Genomic DNA, 10,930 nt, shown 5'->3' with positions numbered 1-10,930 from the left:
TCATAATGGAATAAGGTACTCACCTAACACCAAAAATTATTCACCAAACTTGACCTTTAGGATGCACAATATTGGTGCTCTAAGCCCCTATCAATCATAAATATAGTTTAGAAATTAACTTAGATCTCATAAATTATATTATCCACTGGTCCTCATACCAAATCACATCACAATGACATTAAAGGATCGAATAAATCTAAAATAGAATGCACCATTAGCATCAACCACCAAACACCCCATATAAAGAATCATCCTCTTAGAAATTCTCTATCCTAGCATATTTCATACTTTACAGTTTATCAACCTTAGTCAACCTATATAAGCTAATTATTAACTTAGAATATTGATAACCCAAAAATAGGTACAATAGGTTTAGTGGCCACATCCAAATACAAAGAGAAAGACAGCAATAGGTCATCCTCTACCTCTCTCACCAACTCATGTCGATATCTCTAGCTCTTCACGCTTCCCTTACTTCCATCTCACAATTCAGTAAAGCGCATACGAACGACAACTTTAATGAAAAATCAACTCTCGGTACAACTACTAAATCAGCAAGAACTGAGTAAATATAATTACATTTCAGCAGCATTAACTTGTCATAGCTAAGTTCACTAAACATTTAAATGAGCTAGTCTAAACTAATCCAACAAGTTCTCTAATTTATTCATCCAACTAATTAGTTGTTTTGTATTTCACAGCAAGAGCATAATTAAATAAATTAAGCTCAATCAAGAAGAATATTATAAGTCATCCCACGAATGGCTTTCTACCTCGAGCCCATTACACTCTTCACTGGCCCCGTTCTATTCATTTCTCTTCACCAAAGAAGCATAGACCGGATTCAGCTAATCGGCCACTTAAAGCAAACCAACATATATCATGATATAAATAAATAACTTCACTCCATGTGTGGATGTATGCAATCAACATCACTTGTTAACACGCATTTGACTCAACTAAGCGACATTTACCCAACTAAAAATGTAAAATATTAGTCTCAAGCGTTCGTAAAATAACATTTCGAACTTGAGAAGACGTAAATCAACTTAACAAACACCAACACTGACCAGCATGGTCAGCGTTGGACTCAAGGAAAGAAAATTCAATAAACCCACACATTATGAAAAATATGATAATTAACATTATTATTTCAGAAAAATCCCAAAAATTTACCTAAAATAGTAGATTCAGACACGAATCTATACTAACAGAAATCACTACAATCCGATGTCTGAGCTAGCTGGATGAGCCTCCCGAAGTTGCTGGTGCGGGCTGTTGCGAAACAGACCCGGACTGAGCAATGACCCAACTTCGGAAGCTCAGCTCTCTCTCTATAAAACTCCGAATACTATACTCTTGGAGTCTCTGGAAAGCTTATAGCGTGGGCTATGTTTTAGAAACAAACGGCACGTCAAAACATGAAGAAATCAATTCAAAAATGCAGGTCGAAGTTGACATTTCGTTATGATTTTCAGAAATTTAAAATCGCGATAACTTTCAAACCGTAGAACGAAATCCAATTCCGTAAAAAGCTACACATTTCAGATGATCAGAGGAGCTTGACCATATCAAATTTTCGAACTAATAACATCTACACATCAATCTGCCATTAACGAGCTTCAACCAAGCTTTCTTCCCAACCAAAATCCTTTGCTTAACAAGCTCTAAGGTCACGGTTGATTCTAGAATTTAGATAAATATATCCTTTAATGTAGTACCTAACGGAGTCCACCAACATGCAGAAACATTAAGTTGGTCCATGAATTTACCTATTTCAAATTTGCAACTCAACTGGCTTATTTTGTTTCATAAAAGAAACCGCATAAAAGCATCAAATCAAAACAATTCCAACAACACCAACTTGAACGCCATGGATGAAAATTTTCGATTTTGAGCTCAACTCCCTCTTAAGTCGTTCTCCTGGTCTCCATTACACTCCCGCATTCCCTATCCTCATCGCCCTCTTGACTTCCCTCGTCACTCTTCTTCGTAAGTTGCATCCTCGAGCTTTCTCAGTCGAGTTCTCGCTCCCTTTCTCCCGCCCTCTTGTTTTCTCACGGACAGAGCTCTCCCTCTCTGTGTTTCTCTCTTGCTCCGTTTCTTTTTCTTCGTTGTTCCTCTCCAGTGAAACCGAACAGAGAAGGAAGGGAAAAAAATAAATAAATGGATACTAAGGCGGTGGAAGAAGCTTGGGGGAGAGATGAGGGCCACGTGGGGTCCTCTGCTTCCCTTTCTTTTTATTTTATTTTATTTTATTTTTTGCCCCACTAACCTGATTATAATATATATATATATATGAGCATGTAAGTATATGTATGCTATTTGATATAAAAATGGGACTCTCACAATCTCCCCCACTAATAAAAATTTCGTTCTCGAAATTTATTTAAGGAATTAAAATAAAGATTATTAAGATTCATAGCACCCTCAGGTCCCCAAACAGCTTCTGTACTAATTCCTCCATAGCATCTTGCTTCCGCTGCCACTTTGATAATTCAAATGATCTGTAGTTAGGAGCATACCAAAAACAATGCACAAGGCCTGATGAATATGCCCCCACGAGACAATTCCTCGCATTTTTTTGTGAAGTTTTTTTTCCCTTGTTCTACGGAATACCTACTGCCATGTAGCGAAAACAGCCTTGGTCCAATATAAGCTTAATATAAATTCCCAATATGGAAAAGTCAAGAGAATCAATACAAATAGGAATCATATATAGCACAACCTTCAACACGACAGATCGAATGAGTATACAGAAGTCAAAACTTTAATCAATGTCAACCCAAAAGAAATAAATATTAAATATTACAAGTTAAGTAGAATACATGCAGAAGAATACTAACAATAACTTATCTCAACCTCAGTCAAGGGCGATCAAAATATCCCACTACATCACGGAAATCAAACAACACCAGTTTAAGAATAAGAGCTCTCAATCAGATGAAACTCTCACTCAAAAGAACCACAACTCATTCAAGGTCAAACATATATACTAACACCAAACACTATAATTAGGACATTAATCAAATAAGTCACTCATGCATCAAATCTAAGGTTCGATATCAGCAAATTTGTTTCACCTCAAGAGCAAAGGAATATACCATTAGATTACTAACAGTAAGAACAATCAGTCCCTAACATATATAGTCAAAAAGTGGTAAAAACTTCTTGAGAGCCGACCTAAGAGATCATTCAACTACAGAAACCAGAACCCTTTTCCTTTACCCAGATCTCCAACGGAAAATTATTTATTTTGATTCCAAAGAAACATGCAAAGGTTCCAATTTGTATTCCTTAGCAAAAACATAAATTCCTCAAAAATAATCAAAAAGTACAAAATAGAAAAATCATAACAAAAGGTATCTGAAATCATCAATAAGTTTCTCGGGGATCAACCGATAGATAAAGTCTACAGAATCTCCTAACCTAGGCTCTGATACCAAAATTGTCACGACCCGAAATTTCAGCTAAATTTCCCTTATATTTCTTCGTTACCCGTTACCACATAACTACTAACATAAAACAGGTTTTCAATGGACTCTCAAAAATATAAAACCAAGCTCTAATATGTATATACATCTCAAAAGGGAGTAATTTTCTTTCCTCAACCAATCACTAAACCAAAACTAAACATAAATTTCAGGTCGTAATATATTCAATTACATTCTATGCAAAAAGAATATCTATCAAATAACTAAAGTCTCTACCTAGTTCTCCGAGCTGATCCCCGACATCAAAAAGTGATTCATCCGCGCAGCTAGACGCTTATCTGGAAAAATATATGCAAGGTGTGAGCTGCATCTCAATGAGTACTATATTCCAAAGCAAAATGACTTATTATTAAATAAATATTTAATTACAGACAACCAAATATTCAAATAAATAATACAATCACATCCAATCCAATTATCAGCTCACCACACACATACACAGTGTATATATAAATACAAATCAAAATAATAATTATTCCCAATATAGTAACTAAATTTAAGTTTTACTAACAAGACACACAACTCTTCTAATTATTTATTTAATATCCAATATCACATAAATATCAAATATCCATTCATTAGCATTCCACAAAAACTCACAACACAATCACTGGACAAGTCAAACTCTAGCAACAACACAGCTTTCACAGAATAATTTTAGATAATCTCAACAATCATCACATTTCCAGCAAGCATACCAGACAAACAATATACAATACAACTAATTAATATAGCCATAGGGTTGCATTTCCTCGCAACAGAGTTATGACGGTACCGTGACCCCGCACATCTCATTCATATCATCCTCAACTCTCAATATTCATATCTCATAAGCGGGGGCCGCCTATTAACCTCTGGCGGTAAGAGTTGACCTCAATTTGTATTCCGCCGAGTCTTAGCGGCCGATCAAGTTCCTTTTTCTATTCCGTCCGGTCCAGCGGCCGATCAGGCCCCTATTTATATTCCGCCGGGTCCAGCGGCCGATCATGCCCCCATTTATATTCCGCCGGGTCCAGCGGCCAATCAGGCCCTATTTGTATTTCGCTGGGTCCAGCGGCCGATCTGGCCCATTTTGTAATCCGCCGGGTCCAGCGGTCCAATGGCTATAGTCAAACCACAATCACAATCATGATCACTTATAACCATACCATCTCACGTCATACATCATTATACCCAAGCATAATCCCAATCACATCATAATGGCAGCACATTACCATCACATATCTCATACACAACCAGTAAACACAATCACACCGCATTATCTCAAATCAAAGTGAAACATACAAGACAATACCTCTCAAATTCCATCACGGAACATAGCACGACCAATTCCTTAATCTAACTATCACAATATTCATCTTAACAATTTATATAATTAGAACGCATCATTTCACAAAAGACTAGAATATTCACATAACACACATACATATATATATATATATATATCATTTCATAATGGAATAAGGTACTCACCTAACACCAAAAATGATTCACCAAACTTGACCTTCAGGATGCACAATATTAGTGCTCTAAGCCCCTATCAATCATAAATATAGTTTAGAAATTAACTTAGATCTCATAAATTATATTATCCACTGGTCCTCATACCAAATCACACCACAATGACATTAAAGGATCGAATAAATCTAAAATAGAATGCACCATTAGCATCAACCACCAAACACCCCATATAAAGAATCATCCTCTTAGAAATTCTCTATCCTAGCATATTTCATACTTTACAGTTTATCAACCTTAGTCAACCTATATAAGCTAATTATTAACTTAGAATATTGATAACCCAAAAATAGGTACAATAGGTTTAGTGGCCACATCCAAATACAAAGAGAAAGACAACAATAGGTCATCCTTTACCAATCTCACCAACTCATGTGGATATCTCTAGCTCTTCGCTCTTCCATTACTTCCATCTCACAATTCAGTAAAGCGCATACGAACGACAACTTTAATGAAAAATCAACTCTCGGTACAACTACTAAATTAGCAAGAACTGAGTAAATATAAATACATTTCAACACCATTAACTTGTCATAACTTAGTTCACTAAACATTTAAATGAGCTAGTCTAAACTAATCCAATGAGTTCTCTAATTTATTCATCCAACTAATTAGTTGTTTTGTATTTCACAGCAAGAGCATAATTAAATAAATTAAGCTCAATCAAGAAGAATATTATAAGTCATCCTACGAATCGCTTTCTTCCTCGAGCCCATTACACTCTTCACTGGCCCCGTTCTATTCACCTCCCTTCACCAAAGAAGCATAGACCGGATTCAGCTAATCGGCCACTTAAAGCAAACCAACATATATCATGATATAAATAAATAACTTCACTCCATGTGTGGATGTATGCAATCAACATCACTTGTTAACGCGCATTTGACTCTACTAAGCGACATTTACCCAACTAAAAATGTAAAATATTAGTCTCCAGCGTTCGTAAAATAACATTTCTAACTTGAGAAGACGTAAATCGACTTAACAAACACCAACACTGACCAGCATGGTCGGCGTTGGACTCAAGGAAAGAAAATTCAATAAACCCGCACATTATGAAAAATATGATAATTAACATTATTATTTCAGAAAAATCCCAAAAATTTACCTAAAATAGTAGATTCAGACACGAATCTATACTAACAGAAATCACTACAATCCGATGTCTGAGCTAGCTGGATGAACCTCCCGAAGTTGCTGGTGCGGGCTGTTGCAGAACAGACCCGGACTGAGCGATGACCCAACTTCGGAAGCTCGGCTCTCTCTCTATAAAACTCCGAATACTATACTCTTGGAGTCTCTGGAAAGCTTATAGCGTGGGCTATGTTTTAGAAACAAACGGCACGTCAAAACATGAAGAAATCAGTTCAAAAATGCAGGTCGAAATTGACGTTTCGTTATGATTTTCAGAAATTTAAAATCGCGATAACTTTCAAACCGTATAACGAAATCCAATTCCGTAAAAAGCTACACATTTCAGATGATCAGAGGAGCTTGACCATATCAATTTTTTGAACTAATAACATCTACACATCAATCTGCCATTAACGAGCTTCAACCAAGCTTTCTTCCCAATCAAAATCCTTTGCTTAACAAGCTCTAAGGTCACAGTTGATTCTAGAATTTAGATAAATATATCCATTAATGTAGTACCTAACTGAGTCCACCAACATGCAGAAACATTAAGTTGGTCCATGAATTTACCTATTTCAAATTTGCAACTCAACTGGCTTATTTTGTTTCATAAAAGAAACCGCATAAAAGCATCAAATCAAAATAATTCCAGTAACACCAACCTGAACGCCAAACGCCATGGATGAAAAATTTTGATTTTGAGCTCAACTCCCTCTTAAGTCGTTCTCCTGGTCTCCATTACACTCCCGCATTCCCTATCCTCATCACCCTCTTGACTTCCCTCGTCACTCTTCTTCGTAAGTTGCGTCCTCGAGCTTTCTCAGTCGAGTTCTCGCTCCCTTTCTCCCGCCCCCTTGTTTTCTCACGGACAGAGCTCTCCCTCTCTGTGTTTCTCTCTTGCTCCGTTTCTTTTTCTTCGTTGTTCCTCTTCAGTGAAACCGAACAGAGAAGGAAGGGAAAAAAATAAATAAATGGATACTAAGGCGGTGGAAGAAGCTTGGGGGAGAGATGAGGGCCACGTGGGGTCCCCTGCTTCCCTTTCTTTTTATTTTATTTTATTTTTTGCCCCACTAACCTGATTATAATATTTATATATATATATATGAGCATGTAAGTATATGTATGCTATTTGATATAAAAATGTCACTCTCACAGAGACATCTTGAAACAAGATGGAGTTTGGATACTCGCGAATGTCTTAAGCTCGGCCTATGGTGATAGGAACTGTTTAAACAACATCGTCTGATGTGAGGCGACAACTCATATAGAATGAGCTTACTATATACTGGCAGGGAAAGCATTTAAAACTGCTAAATGGGATTGAGAACTTGTGATTTTAAAGAATGTTGAAATCATGGCAAAGTCAGCTTGTCTCAAGGTTAGTGAAAGTTCTGCTGAAATTCCTACGAAGCCTAACACCTTTGAGAAGTCCAAGGGGGACTTGGACTTGTTCGGGGTGCGCAGATGTTAAGGTAGAGCTTGTGAGGGCTGTGGTTGAATATAGAGTTTGCAAAGCTAGATGGTGGTTTGGCTCGAGGTGAGCTAAGGTGGATATTTGTTGGAGGTGCCTCGCATCAAGGCTAAAGGACTCAAGAGCCCTGATGACCCGGAAATGAGAATGAAGATCAACTTAAGACAAGGAGGCGTAATCAATAATGCCGCAGCAACTTGAACAAAGTTGATGTAGCAAAAGTGGTGCGATGTGCCGCAACAAGTTTTGCCTAGAGCGAGAAGATCTTGCGATTTGGTTTTCATTTTAGTACAATTTTGTTGCAACTCATAATCTTTTCAAATGAGAAATTTTCCTAGGTGGATTTGTAATATCCTTAGAGATAAAATATTCTAGAATATTTTCTTAGGGATATTTAGAATCAATACTATGGATGTGGGTCTTGTAGACTCTTTAAATTGAAACAGTTTTGGGGCACTTAGTACGGTGAAGATTGTGAGAGAGAGCTTAGTGGAGACTTCATCTCAGTGAGAGTAAATCAGGTTTGGACTTAGGAAATACGAGTGTGACCTCGTAGTATTCTTTTTCATGCGATCTAGTGGATATTCTTTATTCTACCAAATTATTCGTGTGTCGTTTATATTTTCATGTTATCATTTGATCGAAATGGTCGAATTGCTACAAGATCATGACAAGCAGCTACTGTGATAGTGATCACCTGAAATTTGGCTTGTCTAATATTACATGCTCCATCGTTGTACCTTTTCATCTCTATTCATTATAGTGGCTTATTATTGCCAGCACATTTGTGCGCTTAATTTAAGAGTTACATTCTTATTTAGAGCGGCAACTTCTCTAAGTCTTATCCTTGGGAACTTTGTGTTTTGGAACTCTGCACTCTTATGATTTAAATATTTGTGTATCAACTTACTTTGATAATGTTGCAACAACTTGAAAAGATAATTCTCCACATTGAAATCCGAGTGCCTTCATGTAATCAATAAGTTTCATAAGACCTCTGTATCTAAGCTTGTTTTTGTCAGTTGACTTGCCTCTTTCTCTTATTGGACTTATATAGTGTTTGGTCCTTTGCTCTTCATGGCATATATACTAAACCAATTTAATATATATGCTATCTCAATAATAGAATGACATAAATAATGCATGTGCAACACACTTGCCTATAACACTAGTTATACCTAAAAGCATAAACTCTAATTGTTTTTTCTACATATTTCACAAATTATTATTTTTAGACATAAATTGACCAAATTTCGTGATACTATCAAATCTATCATGACTCAGATGTTTATGCATTCTAGCTAATGTGTCAGTTATTTTTCCGGTCTTCAAGCTGAAGTGGCACTGCCACGTCATCAAAATGTTGTAAACTTATATTCTCTATGTAGTCTCCGTCACTATTAAGTTGGGTTCTATATGGCGACAAAGTTTAGGAACTTTGTGTTCATTCATATTCCCTATTTCTTTGGCTTTGGAGATAATTTAGTGGTGAGAATTTCACTTATTAGCATTTATATTTAGCTAAGAACTGCAACACCCATCAATCAGTATTGGATGGATAATGCTCTTATCGGATTTGACGCGATGCAATTAGTGTGCGAAGGATTGTTCTATGTTTTCTGAAAGTACAATATTGTACCTTCATAAAAACTTTGATTTCACCCATCGATCAATATTGTATTTTTTGGATCATTAATGAGTCAAAAAATTAATTTTCTATATTTTTTGATGAAATGTGGGCCAGCCCACAAGAACAATGTAATGTTGCATGTTGTTGGGTGTATTTTACGATGCAAATCATTGACAATGTTTTACTTTAGAGCCTCGAATGACTTTAAATCTCATTTCTTTATTTTCTTCAATTGTGGATCCCCATTAAATTCATCTTCTTTTTTAGGTTGACAGACACTCTTTCATACCAGCTACGTTGATTTCCACCCTAATAAGAATGTTGACTTTTGATTAGTTTACAAAACAGTTTGGTTATGGAGGGGAGTTTAACTCTACTTCATTCTATTTAATTCCATTTTACTTTTTTACTTTATTCAATAACACAGTAATTACTTTTTTATCATTATCTTCAATATAATAATAAATTCTCTCACGTACTTTTTCTTAACTATTATTATAATTAATTTTTAAATATTAAATTCTCTCAACTATTCATTATATTTCCTCAATTTAATAACACAATCATTACTTTTTTATTATCTTCTTCAATTTAATAATAAATTCTAACACATATTTTTTCATAGCCATCATTACGACCCCACATAAATAAAAATAATAATATTTGGAGTGGAGTTTAACTCCACTCAATTACCAAACGCCACCTAACTGTTGGAGGCCATTACCACTTCTTAGTCAATTACTTTTGCTTTGAGGATGGAAAATCATGGTGTGAGGCTCCTCGAATTGGATTGTGGGTTTGTATAGAAACTCTTTCCATAACCCTCCATAATCCAACCCTTCATCACTCGTCATGGCCTGCAATCCAAACAGCCACTTAACGAACCAACATGTTATTATCTCCTTTTCTCTTTTCGATTTGTCACCAGTAGGGTTGTAAATGAGAAAAGATGATTTGCGAATGGTTCGAGCCTAGCTCAATCTTAACGAGCTCGAGCTCAAATCTGCTCAATTTGAGCTCGCCAATCAAACGAGCCGAGCTGAGCTCAATGGTATTCGGCTCGAGAAGCTCGCGAGCCTAAACGAGCTTTTATTTTATATAATAATAATAATAATAATAATAATAATAATAATAATAATATCGTTGGATACTTGGACTATATTCGATGATATTATTTGTTGTGTGGGTTCTAAGATTAGAATTATTAATTTTGTTTTGAAAATGAGCCTAAATGAGCTCGAGCAAATTCAAGCATGTACGCGTTCAAGCTCATGAGCCCATATGAGTCGGGCTTTAGCAGCTGACAAGCTTTAAGAAATTGAAAAATATGATTTCTTTACTTTTTCTAATTTTAGATATCCAAAATAACTTTTAACAAATCATTATCAATCACATTAATTTTTTTCGATGTGAACTCTGGTACCTGAAAGTCCAATTAGACCCCAACCAATCCAATCGATCCAAGTTAGCCCACTAAGGGGTAAAACACTCTCAGCGTGAATGATCACATTAATTTTAATACACTAAATGAAATATTGTATGTTGTGATAAATTCTCTTGCTACAAAAGAAATTGTCAAAAGAAAAGTATATTGTGATAAAAATGTTAAATAATACTCAATGAAGTTTCTTAATGCATATACGTCTCATATATGTAAGTAAAACATATATGTATGTACATACA

The 10,930-nt window shown here is 35.7% G+C and overlaps 1 long non-coding RNA gene across 1 annotated transcript; it reads right to left on the bottom strand.

Annotated features, from left to right (window-relative positions):
• Nucleotides 1-3,353: 3,353 nt before the first annotated feature.
• LOC116202907 lies at nt 3,354-7,066 on the bottom strand. The gene is made up of 3 exons (XR_004156166.1): nt 6,809-7,066; nt 4,968-5,762; nt 3,354-3,772 (listed from the first exon to the last, which is right to left on the bottom strand). It is a non-coding gene; the product is annotated as an uncharacterized LOC116202907 (long non-coding RNA).
• Between the last annotated feature and the right edge of the window lie 3,864 nt (nt 7,067-10,930).

The sequence above is a fragment of the Punica granatum genome, chromosome 4, assembly GCF_007655135.1.
Source record: "Punica granatum isolate Tunisia-2019 chromosome 4, ASM765513v2, whole genome shotgun sequence".
NCBI lineage: Eukaryota > Viridiplantae > Streptophyta > Magnoliopsida > Myrtales > Lythraceae > Punica > Punica granatum.
The sequence above is the reverse complement of the archived record's forward strand: the minus strand, read 5'-3'. Positions and strand labels throughout refer to the sequence as shown.